A 17,000-nucleotide genomic window follows, 5' to 3' on the forward strand; every position below is an offset into this window, starting at 1 on the left:
GAAATTGATTAGGATACTCGAATAATCACACATATTGTAGAATGCCAACGTCTCAGACGTGGTCTTACATGTAATCACATATCGATGCCACTGTCCCAGACAGGGTCTTACATGAATCAAATACGATGCCGATGTCCCAGACATGGTATTACACGTAACCACATATATTGATGCCAACATCCCAGACGTGGTCTTACACGAGAACACGTATCAGAAATCCTATGTCATGACATATGTATCCTAACTATTCCTAAGGTTCGTACGGGGCTTTCGAACGTTGTAACTCGATCGAATCGAACTCATAAACATAGTTTCCAAGTATATACACATTCGGCTATCATATATACAGGCTCATAAAATTTAAATCAACATTTTTCATTCACATATATTCAAAATTTACAGCATTTATTTGCTTATAAACTCACATCGGACAACAAGAATCGGAACGGGACGACTAATCGACAACTTTGGTTTTCCACCGATCCAAATCTGATTTCTTTGGTTCTTGATCTAAACATATTCAAATTAAACTCATTCAAACATATTTTCACTCATTTTAGTCCAAAAACACATAAATAGGCAAATTACCATTTTACCTCTGACATTTAACACTTTTTACAATTTAGTCCAAATTGCACAAAACACAAAACATACAAAATTTGCAAACACCATGCTTAAGACGAATGTTCCTTATGTTCATACAAGTCCATACATTTCATTTATTTCACATTTTAGTCCCTCAATTTATTATTTTTACAATTTAGTCCTAATTACTCAAAATCATCAAAAATTCCAATACAAAACATGCTAATCCAAAACATATCTTTCATATTTCATCAACTAACATCACAAATCTCAATTATTCATCAATGGCATAACTCAAAATATTCATCAAAATGAGAAATTCAAGCATGGGCTTTGTACATTACACTACAACGATCTAAAAAACGTAGAAATTATCAAAACCCAAGCTAGTTACATACCTTAATCAAGCTTCAATAATGCTGAATACCCTAAGCTTTCTTTCCTTTCTTTCTTTTGTTATATTTGGTCAAATGTATGAAAAAATACATGAATGTTTTAATTTATGTTTTATTATAATACATATTATTTCACATTTTGCTAATTTAACCTTAAAACTAAAATTTCAAACCATTATAAATCATGGTCACTACCGTCCATTAAATGTTATCATGGGAAAATTGTATCTTAAACACATCAATTTACAAAGACATTCATAATTCGACCTTTACATATTAAACCATCAAATTTTCATTTTACGCAATTAAGCCCTTTTTATTAAATCGACACTCAAATGATAAAATTAAAACACGAAAATTTCATAGACAATAATTCAAACATAATAAACACAAAAAATAATTTTGAAATATTTTTCTGACTCAGATTCATGGTCCTGAAACCATCATTCTGAATAAGGTCTAAATCGGGTTGTTATAGCACCTCTATGCCAATTCAAACAATTAATTCAATTTTCATAAGCAAGTAAAAGGTTAAGTGAGGTAACAATATATCTCTATATTGAAACAATTTAATCACAAAATCCTGTAAGTTCTGCAAGGCTAGTGTATTGTTTAATATCGTCGCTGATTAAATATTGTATCCATTAATTATAATTTCAATCCCCTTAATAATTAATTCAATTGTTACCTTACAATTTAAATGCAAGCATAACATAAACATTATTTTATTTAATTGAACAAATCAACAAGGCCTATAACAATACAAACATGATTTTTAATAAATTAAGCAATAGAACGCAATCAATCTAACACGAATTAAATTTAAGTCATTTTAATTAAATCAAGAGTAACGAAGCAATGAGTATTCATCATAACTGAATCAAGAAAATAAAAGAGTAGGGAACTAGAAACAAATCCAATGTCTCTCTGGAGTCGCTAGCGCGCTTCTTTTCTTCTCTACTTGTTTTGTCAATTCGAGGCCTCTATGAATAGTCGAGTGCTGCTACTCCAAGGCGGACGAAGGCTTTTTCTCAAGAGGAGAAATCGGCAAGGAAGGAAAAGAAAGAAAATAGAATACAAAAGGAGGTTTTAGAAATGAAAAAGTGACTAAAAGAGAGAAATAAGTGTGAATGAGAGGTGTGTTGAGTGAATAGGTGAAGGGGGTATTTATAGGTGGAAGTGACAGCTAAAAATAGAAAATAATTAGTAGCCACACACTTCCCTTGGCCGGTCACACATGGGGAAAAGTTTGAATGTTTCCAACTTTGTTAAATTTAGCTTGGGGCAAATCTTCAAAAGCATGATAAGTGGAGGGGTTTGAATGCGATTTCAAGGAAACTTTGAGGGATTTTTTGCAATCATAAAAATAAAAAAATCAACAGATTGGGCTAACTTATGGGACGGTTTTGGGCTACCATTTCTCTTGTTAGATTAGTCTACTTTTATTAGAACAATTGGGCCACTTTCTCCTTTAGGCTTTATATTAATTTTTGATCCAATTAACTTTGGCTAAAAATTAAATATAAACTAAATAAAATAATAAATCATTTGGACCTTCCTTGGCTAGAAAATATTTAATCTTGCCTTTTGTTCACTTGATGTAAAAATTCCCCAACGGTTCAAGCTTTCGAGGTGTCTCTCGAGCCAATTTTCACCTTTTGTGCTAAACTATCGAAAATAATCCAAATTTGTGAAAATTTATTATAAAAATAATTAAAATTCAATATGTCAATAATTTAAGTGAAAATAAATTATTTTATAATTAAAGTATGAAATTCAAACTCAAAAGGTGCTAAAAAAGCCTATATCTTTATGTGTTTCCACACCCCCAAACTTAATGCATTGCTCGTCCAGAGTAAAGCACAAATTGAAAAGAATTTCTTGGAGACACTTTTGAAAAACTCCTTCAGAAAACATTATTCCAAAAATTATGAATTTAGTATACTTATGCCTAAGAACAAAAATTTTGAGATTTTTGCCACTTAAGTATATATATCGTTCAAATTGATCTCAATTATTATTATGATAGAAAAAATAGACTAAATGCTTTCTCAATAGACTAAATCCCTACCAATTTGAATTTATTCTCTTATTTAAGATCAAGCTGCAATCATTAAGTTTAATTTGAACCTTTATATGTTGAACATAGCAATTTCTCTCTATTAATGTAGGTAGCATAGAAACTTGAATCAATAGGTCTTTTAAATAGGTTCTAACATGGCTAGGCTAGGGGCAAGTAAAAGGTAGAAAATTTAGGCTAAAAACCCTAGACTCAACTTGCATCTGACCTTCAGAATAATTATCTTCAATACACCAACTCATTTTGATTTTATATGCTCTTTTGTACATCTATTTATTTCGAGTACATATGCTCTTTTTTTTGAGCGTTTGATACTTCTTTTCAAGTCCCCCAAACCTATTTTCAAAGAATATTCTGAATAGACTGAGTCTAGTGTTTGGGATAATTTAAATATAATTATGAAAGAAGTGATGGCTAAATATTGCAAAGGTTTAAATAAAATTAGGACATATAGTCTCAAGTTGGGTTTCAAGGGATAAATATTCATCAAGGTTGGCTTGAAAGGCTCACGTATTCCAAACAAAAGTTGCCTAAATCATTTTCAACATTCCATGCTTCCTAGCATTTCGTCTGAAGAAATTACTAAATCAATTCTAGAAACTTAAACTTTCATGCATGGCTAGCTTTCCTAAGGAACTAAAAATTTTATGGTATGATTTGCATACATTAATAAGAGTACATTTTTGTCATAATTTGGCTAACATAACAATTATTGAGATAATAGAACATTATTCATACTGAAGTTTAGCATACTTGACAAAATTTCAAAATTTTGAACAAAATATAACCTAACCATAAATAAAAGAAAATTTTATTCTGAGAGAAAATAATTTCAAATTTACGGTCCCCCTACTTAAGATGAACAATGTCCTCATTGTTAGAAATGAATAGATGCTATACACCATGTAAGATTCTAGGGAAGAGAAGGTGAGTCAATTTGACTGCTTAAGTACCAAGCTCTCTCTAAATCCAATCCTACACATGTACATATCTATTGTCTCACTTCTTATTTTGTAACTTATTCATTTTTATTTATGATTCCCACCTCTTATTTTATTATGCAAGAAATAAAATACTAAAAACATTAAATATCCTAGGATAGAAAATAATATAAAGTAAAGATCCCCCTTTTTATTTATTTGCAGACCCCTCAGAATCCAACTCATCTTTTGCTCCATCGTATTTGTTTTTGCACAAATCACTTCGCTCTCTCTTTGGTATTGGACTCCATGGTTCAAATATGAAATCTGGAAACTTAGTCACAAAAATAAATTGGTCATTGAATATTTTCATAAAAAACACTTCTCATTGAGTCATTCCGTATTTTTGAATATCTCCAGTAAGCTTGTTGCTACCACTGCATATGTTACACTATGTCCATCAACTTTGATAGTTCATCATGAAGATCTAGGCTTGGTGGTTTTGTTTTGAATGTTGAGGTTGACATGTAAGGTTTATTATTGGTTCAATTGGTTCTGCCTTATCAGGGATTTCAGCTGACTGTATTGGTTCGATCTTTATGGGATATTCTTTTTTTTTTGGGGGTCCTTGTTCAATTCAAAGCATTTTGTAGAACAGAATCTTTGGCTATTCGATAGAGGTCCTGATCTGTGATTGTGCCTTGGCTATAACTTGTCTTCTTTACGTTTGTAAGAATTTTAGCTTTCAAGCACAAAATTGTTATCATAAAGGGTAAGTAAGCTGGGCCAGATCGTCTAGTGGCACAATTTCTAATTTATCTCTGAACGATTTTTCCCACATCAATGGTCTTTGTCGTTAAAATTCAGTATAACAAGACCATTTTCTCTAATGAAATTGTGGTCCTATGTGAAATAGGCATAAATGATAAGTAAACAAAGTAACATGTTTTTAATCTCATTCTTGATATGTTTTTGGATTATTTATTATGTAAATTAATGAATTTGATGCTCCTAATCCTTTAAATTCATGTTTCTATACTTAGGTGAGCATAGGGGAGTGAAAGGAGAGATAAACAAGCAAAAATCGAGCAAAAAGAGTTATTTTCAGCATCCACACAGCTTGAGCAATTCCACACGGGCTGGCCATGCACCTATGTGCCAGCTCGTGTTGATTTTGCACCCTGTTTCCCAAACACGCAAAAAAAACCCCAATTTTTAGGCTTTCTAAGCACTCTAAAGTCTATAAATAACAAGTAGAAGAAGACCTAATGGGACACAGAGAAGATTGAAGAAATTACTTAAAGAACAGCATCGAAGCCAACTCAGAAGCGAATCTCCTTCAAGATTGAAGATCTCATTTTAACTTCTTTCGAAGTTTATTTAAATTTGTTTATGTCTTGTAGTTTTTCAAACTTCGAGATGTTTTCTTTTTAGATTATGAAATAAATTCCCTAGATAACTGGGGAAGATGAAAACAATGATGAATCTTATTATTTGATTTCTATAATACATGATAAATACTTGATTCTTGTTCTCAATTATGTATGCTTATTTCGTACTTTAATATTTTAGGGATATTAATTCATGTTTAATGTTCTTATTTCGGTGAAGCAAAAGTCCCTGTTTAAGAGTAGATTTAGCATAATTGAGTGGAGTTGCATGCAATCCTAGAAATAAGACAACATAAATCTACCATATTAGAGTCAAATCTAATAGGGGAATCCATAGATTGAATTAATACAATAATAGGGGTTTTAATTAGAAAGAGATTTCAATTAATCAAACTATAGTCAGTTATTCTTACTCTTGAATGAGATATTAAAAATATAGGGATTTCTACAAATAAAGGCGCAAGTGAATAAATCATTTAATTTAGATTCAGAATAATAAGTGAAGTCTAGGTGGATTCTTTCTTGGGTATTGTGTATCTCATCGGTTTTATTTGTTTATTTTCCCATTTCATTTCTGTTGCATTCGTAGTTAATTTAGATTAAAACAATTATCCCAATTTATCAGCTAAATAATAGAAAAATATTAATTACTAGTACTTTTAGTCCTTGTGGATACCATATTCCCTACTCACCATAGCTATATTATTGTTCGATAGGTGCGCTTGCCTTTGTCGTAATTATAGTTAGTTTAGTGACCATCAAGTTTTTGGCGTTGTTTTCGGGGACTAAAATATTAGGAACACTTGATTTTTATTAATTTAGCCATTTATTTTTATTGCATTTTATTTTTGTTTCTAGTTTAATTTTTGTTTTCTAATTTTTCTTTCTATTATTTGCTTCTGGCAAGTTCCTTCAATTTATAACTAGAAAAAACCCATCGGGACCATTAGTATTTGATAGTGAAATTGAAAGTATAGCTCGTAGAACATACAGAAGCAAGGCAAAATCGACAGAATATAGTGGAAGTGTAACACCCCTATAACCCGTGTCTGACGCCGAGGTGGGTTATGAAGAGTTACTGATCCAAAATTTAATATTTAAAAAAAAACATACACAATAAAAATAAAATAAAAATATACCTCGCCAAACTCAGTTAACGATCGAAATTCAAACTTGTATCGACATTCAAAAGTAGCCATATTCACATGGCTTATATATAAGTACATCTCAAAATATCATTCGCTTAAGTCTATTCCATACATGCCATACTAGCTCCAAAATATAGTAGTACCCCAAAATGATAGATAGTGTGACGAGTAGCTTACGATTCCCTTTCCGAGCAGGTAACTGGAATCAACAATCTATAAAACAGAGAAGTTAACAAACGAAGTAAGCTTTCAAAGCTTAGTAAGTTTTAAGCATCACAAATAATTAAAACTTATCGAAAATCAAAACATTCATTTAAACAGACTTATTCTCAATTCAAATTGCTTCATGGCCGAATACACATAAACATACACATATATTCTCAGCACATATTTTCTTTTACTAAAAGTTCATGCGATGCATTTAAATCAAATAATCTCATATAATAACAACATTTGACCGAATAGGTCATTGTTTTACTCGTAGATATAACAATCATTCACACTTAACTATCATTCTTTGATACTAATAATTCACAAAATCATTGACTGAATGTACATGAGTACATAAAGAAATTTTAACATATAATTCATATACAAATATACCATGACCGATCAAATCATTCTCATATTCGCAAATATAACCATCAATCATATTTATATATATATATTCTTCTTTGATGCTAATGGTTCACTTCGAAATCAATTCACCGATAAGTAAGTAATACGTACCTGAACATATTAAATTTATAGTACTTACTCGATGATGGTTTACTGCGAACATTCAATATCGTAATCTTACTTAACTTACTGGCATTAAGCCTGTCAGGTCTTAGGACTTGAAACCAATTACCAGCACAAGCCTGCGGGAATTTAAACCCGGTATAATACCAGCTCGAAGCCTGCGGGACTTTAGCCCGGACATATTTCCAGCACGTAGCCTGCTGACCTTAAGTCCGAATATAATTCCAGCACATAGCCTGTGGACCCTAAGTCCGGATATAATTCCAGCACATAGCCTGCGGACCCTAAGTCTTGATATACATCAGTGAATGTCATGCATACTTATTCGCAAGAAAATTCAATTCACATAACATCTCACGATCATAGTTCATTTATTCCATTCGAATAATAGCATAACATGGGCACCATTCATATAACTTTTGGCTCAATAACATACATAAGAATATATGTCCATTTTACTTTCCAAGCTTAACTTCTAATGTCTATTCGTCTTTAAGCCTTAAACATAAATTATTTGTCACTTCGCAGGACAATTATCATACACATATCAAGACATTATCAATTACTTACTAAATGTGACTATTCAAAACTTACCTCGAATATTTTTGAACAGTCTCAGATTGGCTATTCAACTACTTTCTCTTTTCCCTTGTCCAACCTTGGTTCTCTATGCTCTTGAGCTTAAATTCAACAATTTTAAACTAGTCATTATTCGACTATTCAAGCATTACTTTCAGAATATAATATATATATACGACTTTCACACATATAGATCATAGTAAGTTTATAAGAAAACATTAAGCAACTCGTTAACAAATTTTTATCAATATTTACCACATAATCACAAATTCACAATAAGCTGTCTTCCTGAGCAATAGTCACTAAATTATTTATAATTGGAGCTACAAAACTCCAAATCAATTTCCGTAAAATTTCCCTGAAAGTATACTCATATATATTTTATCCATAAAATTTTCAAAATTTTTAGCTTTTCCAATAAATACCAGATTTTTCTTAAAGTTTCCCCTATTTCACTGTTTGACTAATCTGACCACTCTTCACTACGAATCAAATTTCTCATTGTAAAGAATTCAAAATATGTTCTCATTTATTTCATTTCAAACTAGACTCATTAAGGAGTCTAAGCATATAAACTCCATCATATAACCATTTTTGTACAATTTATCATGATTTTATAAAAACAGAACAGGGGATCTAGAAGTCATTTTAACCTTGTCCTACATCACTTCAAATATCTCATTATCAGAAATTCTTTTGCTTTCACAGTTTCTTTTATAAGAAAATAGACTCATTAAGATTTAATTAAATCATTTATTCATCTTCTAACTCAACTGCCACAATTTATGGTGATTTTCCAAAATCACGTTACTGTTGCTGTCCCAAGCAGATTTATTACCAATTCATTCTTTCACACATTCTTTGCATGCATGTTATTTAAACATGTAAATCACCAATCAATTTCATCACATATATCTATAATTTCACTAAAGCATAATCTCAATACAATACATCGTGCTCAAATCATTATTCAAGTTTAAATTTGGCTAACACACATATAACACTAGCAACTAAATATTAACATTGCATTTCACTATAATAGCCAATTGCCATTAAACAATTAAGCCACAATTATTCAATTTTACCAAGCTTCGACTTAATTTATAATTATCTAAATCATTTAAAACGTTCAACAACAAATTCTTCTTTAATTAAGCACATATTCAGCAATGACAATGGTAATTTAGCAAACCTTAATTTAACTTATAATTGTTCATATTCGGCATATTAAACTCTTGCATGCCTTTAGATATTAATTTCCAGCACGCATTCGAATACTTTTCGAGCTAACAACAATTAAATTTTCAGACAATTTAGCCACCTACATCCTTTCATCAAATACTTGTTTCTTAGTTTCAACTATTAATAATGGGACATTACTAAAATTGAAACTTTTGGACAGCAATATAAATAGCAATTTAAACAGTTTTAAGCTCCCAAATTTTTAAACTCCTCAAGCATAAACCGAACAGCAATGCATGTTGGTTCTAACCATATTTATTTTGTGCATTTTACCCACAGTACAAGATATGCAAAATTTAACAGCAACCAGAATCAGGTGACATCCTTAATCTTTTTCTCTTCAAAAATCTTCCATAGCCGATTACTCATATCACTACTAAAAAATCAAAATTTTGACATGGCTAAGTTAGGGACTTAGTAACTAACTTAATATATGCTACAATTTCAAAAATGAACATAAATTTCATACCTTAATTCTAGCTCAAAAGTGACCGAATGGCTATCTCCCCTTTCTTCTTTAAGGTTCGCCTAAGCAAGGAAGAAGATGAACCAAACCTTTTGTTCTTCTTTTCTTATTTCAATTAATATTTTTATTTCAAAATAATGCAAATTCTTATTATAATATTTAATTAAACATATATATTGCCCATCAACAATCATCATGGCCAGCCACCATAATCAAAAATTGGATATTTGACAAGCAAGTCCAAACTTTTTGTGACATGCATTAATAGACCCCTTTTTAAAATTACCTATCACCTTCCACAATTATTTCACATAAGTCCTATTTAATAATTTCACATACAAATGACAAAATTAGAGCATGCAACTTTCACATATGCATGTACACATATAATAAGCATAGAATATAACAATTAATTATTTTTATACTCGGTTTTGTGGTCCCGAAACCACTTCCCGACTAGGGTCAAATTAGGGCTGTCACAGGAAGAGTAAGAGGACGTTATAATTATGACTGAAGAGATGGCTGATAATCAGAATTATCAGCAACCTCTTGTGGTTGTTGCAAATCTAGCAAATCTGAATCCTGCTCCTTGTACTATGTACGATTATGCCAAGCCTACTCTAACTGGTGCTGAATCGAGTTTTGTAAGACTCACTATTGCTACGAATAATTTCAACCTGAAGTCGAACACCATTTAGATGATACAACAATTTGTTCATTTTGATGGTTTACAGGACGAAGTTCCAAATACTCATTTGGCTAACTTTCTAGAAGTTTGTGATACTTTCAAGATAAATGGCATTTCTGATGATGCCATTTGCCTACGGTTGTTTCCCTTATCATCGAGGAATAAAGATAAACAGTTGTTGAACTCCCTACTATGAGGTTCGATCACCACATGAGAACAAATGATAGAAAAATTTCTATTGAAGTACTTCCTACCGGCTAAGATAGCTAAGCTGAGAATGATATCTCTTCCTTCGAGCAAATTGACTTAGAGACTTTATATGATGCATGGGAGAGGTATAAGGATCTATTGAGAAGGTGCCTTCACCATGGGTTACCTCTATGGCTACAGGTTCAAACCTTTTACAATGAGTCGAACCCCTCAACTAGGTAATTGATCGATGCAGCCGCCAGTGGTACTCTGAATAATAAAACACCTGAAGTGGCTTACGAATTTATAGAGGAGATGGCCCTGAATAATTATCAGTGGCAAGGCATGAGGATGAAGCCTAATAGAGCAGCCAATGTTTTCAATCTACATGCAACCACCATGTTATCAAATTAGGTAGAGCAATTAAATAAGAAAATTTATGGTTTATGTGTTTCTACGTAGGTACATCCGGTGGTGCAATGCGATGCAAATGGAGGAGGAATGAACAATCCAAAATATTTTCCCTACTGTCCTAGCACAAAAAACGAACATATCAACTATGTGGGTAATAATTCTAGCCCTCAAAATAATCCTTACAGTAACACTTATAATGCAGGTTGGAGGAACCATCCCAATTTCTCTTGGGGTAGTTAAGGAAATCAAAGACCACAACCCCTTTTAGGCTATCAACAACAAGCTTACCAACAAGAGAAAAAACCAAACCTTGAGGAGATATTGATGAAGTTTATTTTGGTGTCAGAAACCCACTTTCAAAACACCGAAATAGTACTTAAAAATCAACAAGCATAGATTCAAGGGCTTGAGAACCAAATTGGTCAACTTGTAAAGTTGATTTTGGAATGACCACAAGGTAGCTTGCCTAGCAACACCGAAACTAACCCAAGTGAGCAGCTTCATGCAATTACTATTTGACATGAAGAAGGGTTAGTTGAATCTGAACTGGAACCGAGGCAAAAAAGTGTGGTAAGTAAAGGTAAGGTTGAGGTAAGCCAAAATGAGCAAAACCAGGTCGGTAAGGAGTATAAACCTCGTGTGCAATATCTCAACGGGACAAAGAAACACCACACAGACAAACAATTTGGTAAATTTCTTAAAATTTTAAAAAAATTACATATTAACTTACTGTTTATTGAAGCTCTTTCGCAGATGCCCAATTCTGTTAAATTTTTAAAGGAGCTTTTGGCAAACAAATGGAAGTTAGATGATTCATCACATGTGGAGCTAAATACAGTTTGCTCAGCTATTTTGCAAAATAAACTACCCAAAAAATTGAAAGATCTATGGATTTTTACTATTCCTTATTTAATTAGTAGTTTAAATGTGAATAATGCTTTAGCTGATTTAGGGAATAGTACTAATGTCATGCCCTATAAAATGTTTAAACAATTAAGACTTGGGAAACCCAAACAAACTAGGATGAGCATTCAATTAGAAGATAGAACCATTAGATTTCCTAGGGTATTATTGATGATGTACTTGTGAAAATTGATAAATTCATATTCCCAGTTGATTTTGTTGTTTTAGACATGGATGAGGATAGTGACGTACCTTTGATTTTAGGTCATACCTTTTTAGCAACAACCAAAACTATTATTGATGTTGATATTCGTGTAGGTAATGACATGATTACTCACCAAGCTCATGATTCTGCTAAGATATCTAGTGATCGAGATGATTATATGAGTTCTGTTAATATGATTAACATTGTGGCTAAAACTTCTTTGTAGGAAACCCCTCGGAAGAACATGATGAAGCCACGTTCCAGTCCATGTGACAAAAACAGAATGACTCATGAAGAACGAATGCTACAGATTGATGAACTAGATGAATGGCGGACACATGTCAAGGAGAAATCGAGAATACACGACGTAGAACCAAAGCTACACCATAATGAGCATGTGGATGGAACACACCAAATTAAGGTTGGGGACAAGGTTCTACTAGATAACACAGATCCACGTGTTTCCACTTCAATGCTTAATGCAAATGGAACAACTCCTTTTACAGTACCAAATGTCTTCCCATTCGGTACATTCGAGGTAAATTATTCTGAATTCGACACTTTTAAAGTAAATAGTACTTGACTTAAACCTTATTTTGATAATCGAATTGATAGCGAGAAATAGGAGTTTCAACTTCACGAACCATTGTGACCGTGCAAATTTAAGGTAAGTTGAGCTTAGACATTAAATAAGCGCTTCTCTAGAGGCAACCCAAGTGTTAACACTACTAATTTTCTTAATTTTATATCAAGATATTTTTAACAAAATTAATTAATTTTTTGAACTAAAAAAGGTGTTTTTAACCCATATGGCCTGGACACACGGTCGTGTCCTTGGCCATGTGGATCTTAAGACTTAGTTTTAAAATTTTAAGGAATTTGATAGTGAGTTACACGGCATGGCAACATGGCCATGTGACCAACACGGCCTGGACACATGGGCGTGTCCTTGGTCGTATGGATCCTGAGACTTAATTTTTCCAAAAATCGAAAAAGACATGGCCTGGACTCACAGGAGTGTCTTATGTCGTGTGAAACCTGGAGCTAATTATTTTCATCTATAAAACAAGTCAGAGAGTTACATGGGTAAGGCACACAGCCGTGGGCGAGACATAGTTGAGCCACACAGACGTGTGGGATGTCACACGGGCATGGGAGAAGTGAAGTAGGTTGCATAGACCATGCGACATGGCCTATGTGCCACACGACCTAGACACATGGGCGTGTCCAAGGCCGTGTGAAGACTAGATTGGTATGTTTAAATCATATACGGGCATGTGGCATGGCCATGTTGCCCAAAACGAGCCCTTACACAATTGTGTCACCCTTTTAAAACCCTGAATACTTTGTATGTTTGTTTTGTCTTCTTCTTCATCCTCCCTACCAACCTTAGTCGTTGTTCATCTCCACTTTGCGAATCTGGCCACCACCATCGCTAGTTGTTCCAACTCCCTCACTAACTCGAACCCTTCCCCCTCACTCTCCCTTCCAATGCTCGTTCCCAACCACACACACCCTCTTCTCTCGACCGACCCCACTAACCCCTACCTCGTCGACCTCTCATGCTCCCTTTGAACCATGCACAACCCGACCCCGTCGACCCACTCCTTCTCTGGCCTTTCCACGCTCACCACTCCCTCACCCAAGCTGTCAGACTAACCCCAAAACCAACCCACCCATGCCTGTCGCCCACCTCGAACCACCCTCGCACTGGCTACCGCGTCTCTTACCCACTCACCGGCCGACAATCCTTTTTTCAACCCCCTTATTCTTTTCTTTATTATTATTGTTTCGTTATTTATTTCTTTATTATTATTTTTTTATTTTTGGTTTTACTGATTTTATTTATTTCTTTATTCATTCTTGTTTATTTAGCTTCTTTATTGATTGATTTTGTGCTTATTCTTGATTTAATTGTTGGACATTTCTATTAGTTTATTCTAGTTTAGTTTAATGTATTTTTCACTCAGCAGTACTATACATTTATTTTTAATTGTTCATTTGTTATTATTGATCATTATCAGTTTTAATTATTCTTACTATATTTTTGTTTAGTTTTAGCATTTTGCTGATTAGTTTTCTTATGTTCACAATCAATTTCTTTCTTAGTCCAATTGATGAGCTTAACTTGCATTTTTTATTTTCTATTAGCTTGTAGCTATTATGTTGATTTGTTCATCTTTTGATTGCTTTATTGCAGATATACCAAACACATGTAACAAGTCTAAGGTCGCCGTCCCCACTTCGAAAAAGTAGAAGACCCTTAGTGTGACATTTTCCTCGAGTGCCTTCGCCGAGGCCCGCCACCCTTATCTCTGATTTTCGACAGGACCCTAGGAGGACTTACTTCAATTATTTTGACAGTGCCCACTTGGCCTAGGCCTATGTATTGATTGGGTCCGTTGGAAAAAGTCCACCTAGCTAATCATGTGCACGCCTTTATTACTACGGCACTGTGGGACTATTTATTCTTGATCATCGAGCCCACATATATGGAGCTGACGTTGGAGTTTTCCTCGTTGTTTACTCCCTAGCACGCGATGACGAGTCATGATGAGCCAGGCACTATTACTTTCTGACTCAGTGTCTTGGTGCGCCATATGAGTGTCCCCAAGTTTGGCAATGTTATGGGACTCTACGCTAAGGAGCTTATGAGTGCCGAGAACTTCCTCGACCTCCATCGGCACATCCACCACTCGCCAGCTAGTTGTTGGATAGATCTTACGACAAGTTTGATCCCTTATGACACGAGCCACTCGAAGACAACTTCTCTCTCTCTAGCTTTGCGGTACATTGATGCCCTTTTAGGTCACACTTTGGCCGGTAGGAGAGAGAGCAACGGAGTCATCAGTACTACTGATGCTTATTTTCTATGAAGCATGGCCACTGGGCATATCTTTGATTTTGCATACTTCATCGCCTTAGCCTTCTACCATTAGACTGACTGCCACAAAAACGGTCCCATCTGTTTAGGCCTTTATGTGACTTGACTTGCTCGACACTTTAGTCTCCTCGACACATTGGAGCAGTCCTCTACACTTACACTCATCGGCCAGATGTTCCCACAGGGAATCTCGAGCATGATTCATATGAGGATGGTTGAGTGGCGTCGTGGAGTGGATCCTCCTCAGTATATATTATCTCATTCTAATGCTCAGAGTGAACTTGAGGACTTCACAGATGATGTTACTCTCCATCACGAGCACCCACCTCGGCCTCCACCTTTGAGTCACTGTCCTGTTTCTTTTGCTGCTACTTGAGAGGACCTCCCCAAGTGGTTCACTCATTTTGAGCAGTTTTGCATTTAGAGGTTCGACAATATTGATGCGACATTGTAGCAAATATGTCAACATCTCTATATCTCCTCCTCAGCGTCAATGACTTACGGCACTGACGCGTCTGCTGATGAGGACCATTGAGTCTATTTGTTTTATTTTATTTTTATTTTTATATTTATTGGACTTATTTTGTTTTTATCTTTTGAACTATATTTTTATTTTTATTGTTTCTAATCGAGTTTTAATCCCTTAATCTTCTTAACTATTTGTGTTTATTTTCTTATTAGTTTGCTCGAAATCATGCTCAACATTTAGATTTGACTACAATTTTACTTTTCACTATTTTGGGGATTTCATCCAATATTTAGAGCAGTTTCAGTTTTCTCTCTCTTATGATATTCTGTTTATACGTGATTAGCTATGTTTTTACATTGGGGCAATGTACATATTAAGTGCGGGGAGATTAATTATATAATTATTATTAGAAAATATCTGAATTATGTCTTGTGTTTAAGTAATTTTCTCATACTTCTATTAGAATGAATTTTTATCTATTTGTGATTTTTATTGATGTGTTTTGGATTAAATTCATAGGTATTTGTACATTGATTGTTTGAAGTTTAAGACATGAGAGGATCAAGCATGATAAGTCTATTTTTAGAATTAAATTTTAGGTTGTTTCCCTGAATTGAGGTATTACCTTAAAGCTTGAGATTTGCAAGATTAACATCGAAAACCATAGCTTTTTGTGAGATTTTGAGCCTTTAGAGCATACATTTTTCTTGCTCATTTTTATAATTGGTTATGAGTGTGTCAATAATGATTTGTTATTCTAGAACTTTCTTCGATTATGCATGTCAAGACCACACCTTTGATTTGATATACTAAGATGATAACGGCACTTAGGTTTTAACCGACTTATCCCATAGAAAGCCTACCTACATAATTAACCCTTAGTGAACCCCTTTGAGCCTAACACACGGTTTCTTGATTTATCCATTAATTTTAACCCATAACTCAATTTTTTCTCATTGAGAAATTTTCTTGTTTTATTGACTCCATTTTTATCGAGATTTGATTTAGTTAATTGTCTCATTAAGCCTTTTGTTTAAGTTGCTAAATTATTTCTTCTTGTTCTAAAAAAGAAACCAAAAAAAAAATACATATATATTCGTTATTATCTAGTTCTATGTTAATCGAGCTTAAACAGTTAAATTCATACTTTGAGAAGAAGCTCATGTTATTCTTGAATAGTTTTCGATTGATGTAATTGTTTTTAATTCAGCATTTGTTTATTTTTCTAGTTTGACAATTTATCAATTCAATCTCGACTTTAACCAATTTTTTTAGCCTTTCTCCACACCTTTAACCTAAGCCCCATTACAACCGCTTAAAGACACTTTGATTTATGTATCATCTCATTTTATAGTGGTGGAAATTTGATTTTCATGCAAGCTTATGGTAATGACTTTTCATGTTTGACTATTGAATGCTTATTTTTGGACATTAAACACTTTGAATGGTTTGAGTGAATCTTTAGTAAGGATGTTGACTCTTGTCAATTTTGAATTAAAGGTAATTACTTAGATAAGGGGAAATACCTATGTTTTCATACTGTAAAAATGTTCAACTTGGATTGTTTGAATCTTTAGTGCTCTTTTAGTAGAATTATTAATGTATTATTATTTTTGAATTATGACGAAACATCATTGACGAAAATTATGAGTTGAGAAAGATTAATTTTAATTATGAGTTGAGGATTTTGCTTGAGGACAA

The 17,000-nt window shown here is 33.4% G+C and overlaps 1 non-coding gene across 1 annotated transcript; it reads right to left on the minus strand.

Annotated features, from left to right (window-relative positions):
* Positions 1 to 10,503: 10,503 nt before the first annotated feature.
* LOC121205909 (small nucleolar RNA R71) lies at positions 10,504 to 10,609 on the minus strand. Its single transcript, XR_005900982.1, has one exon. It is a non-coding gene; the product is annotated as a small nucleolar RNA R71 (small nucleolar RNA).
* Positions 10,610 to 17,000: the final 6,391 nt, after the last annotated feature.

Source organism: Gossypium hirsutum, chromosome A08 (assembly GCF_007990345.1).
Source record: "Gossypium hirsutum isolate 1008001.06 chromosome A08, Gossypium_hirsutum_v2.1, whole genome shotgun sequence".
In the NCBI taxonomy this organism is placed as follows: Eukaryota; Viridiplantae; Streptophyta; class Magnoliopsida; order Malvales; family Malvaceae; genus Gossypium; species Gossypium hirsutum.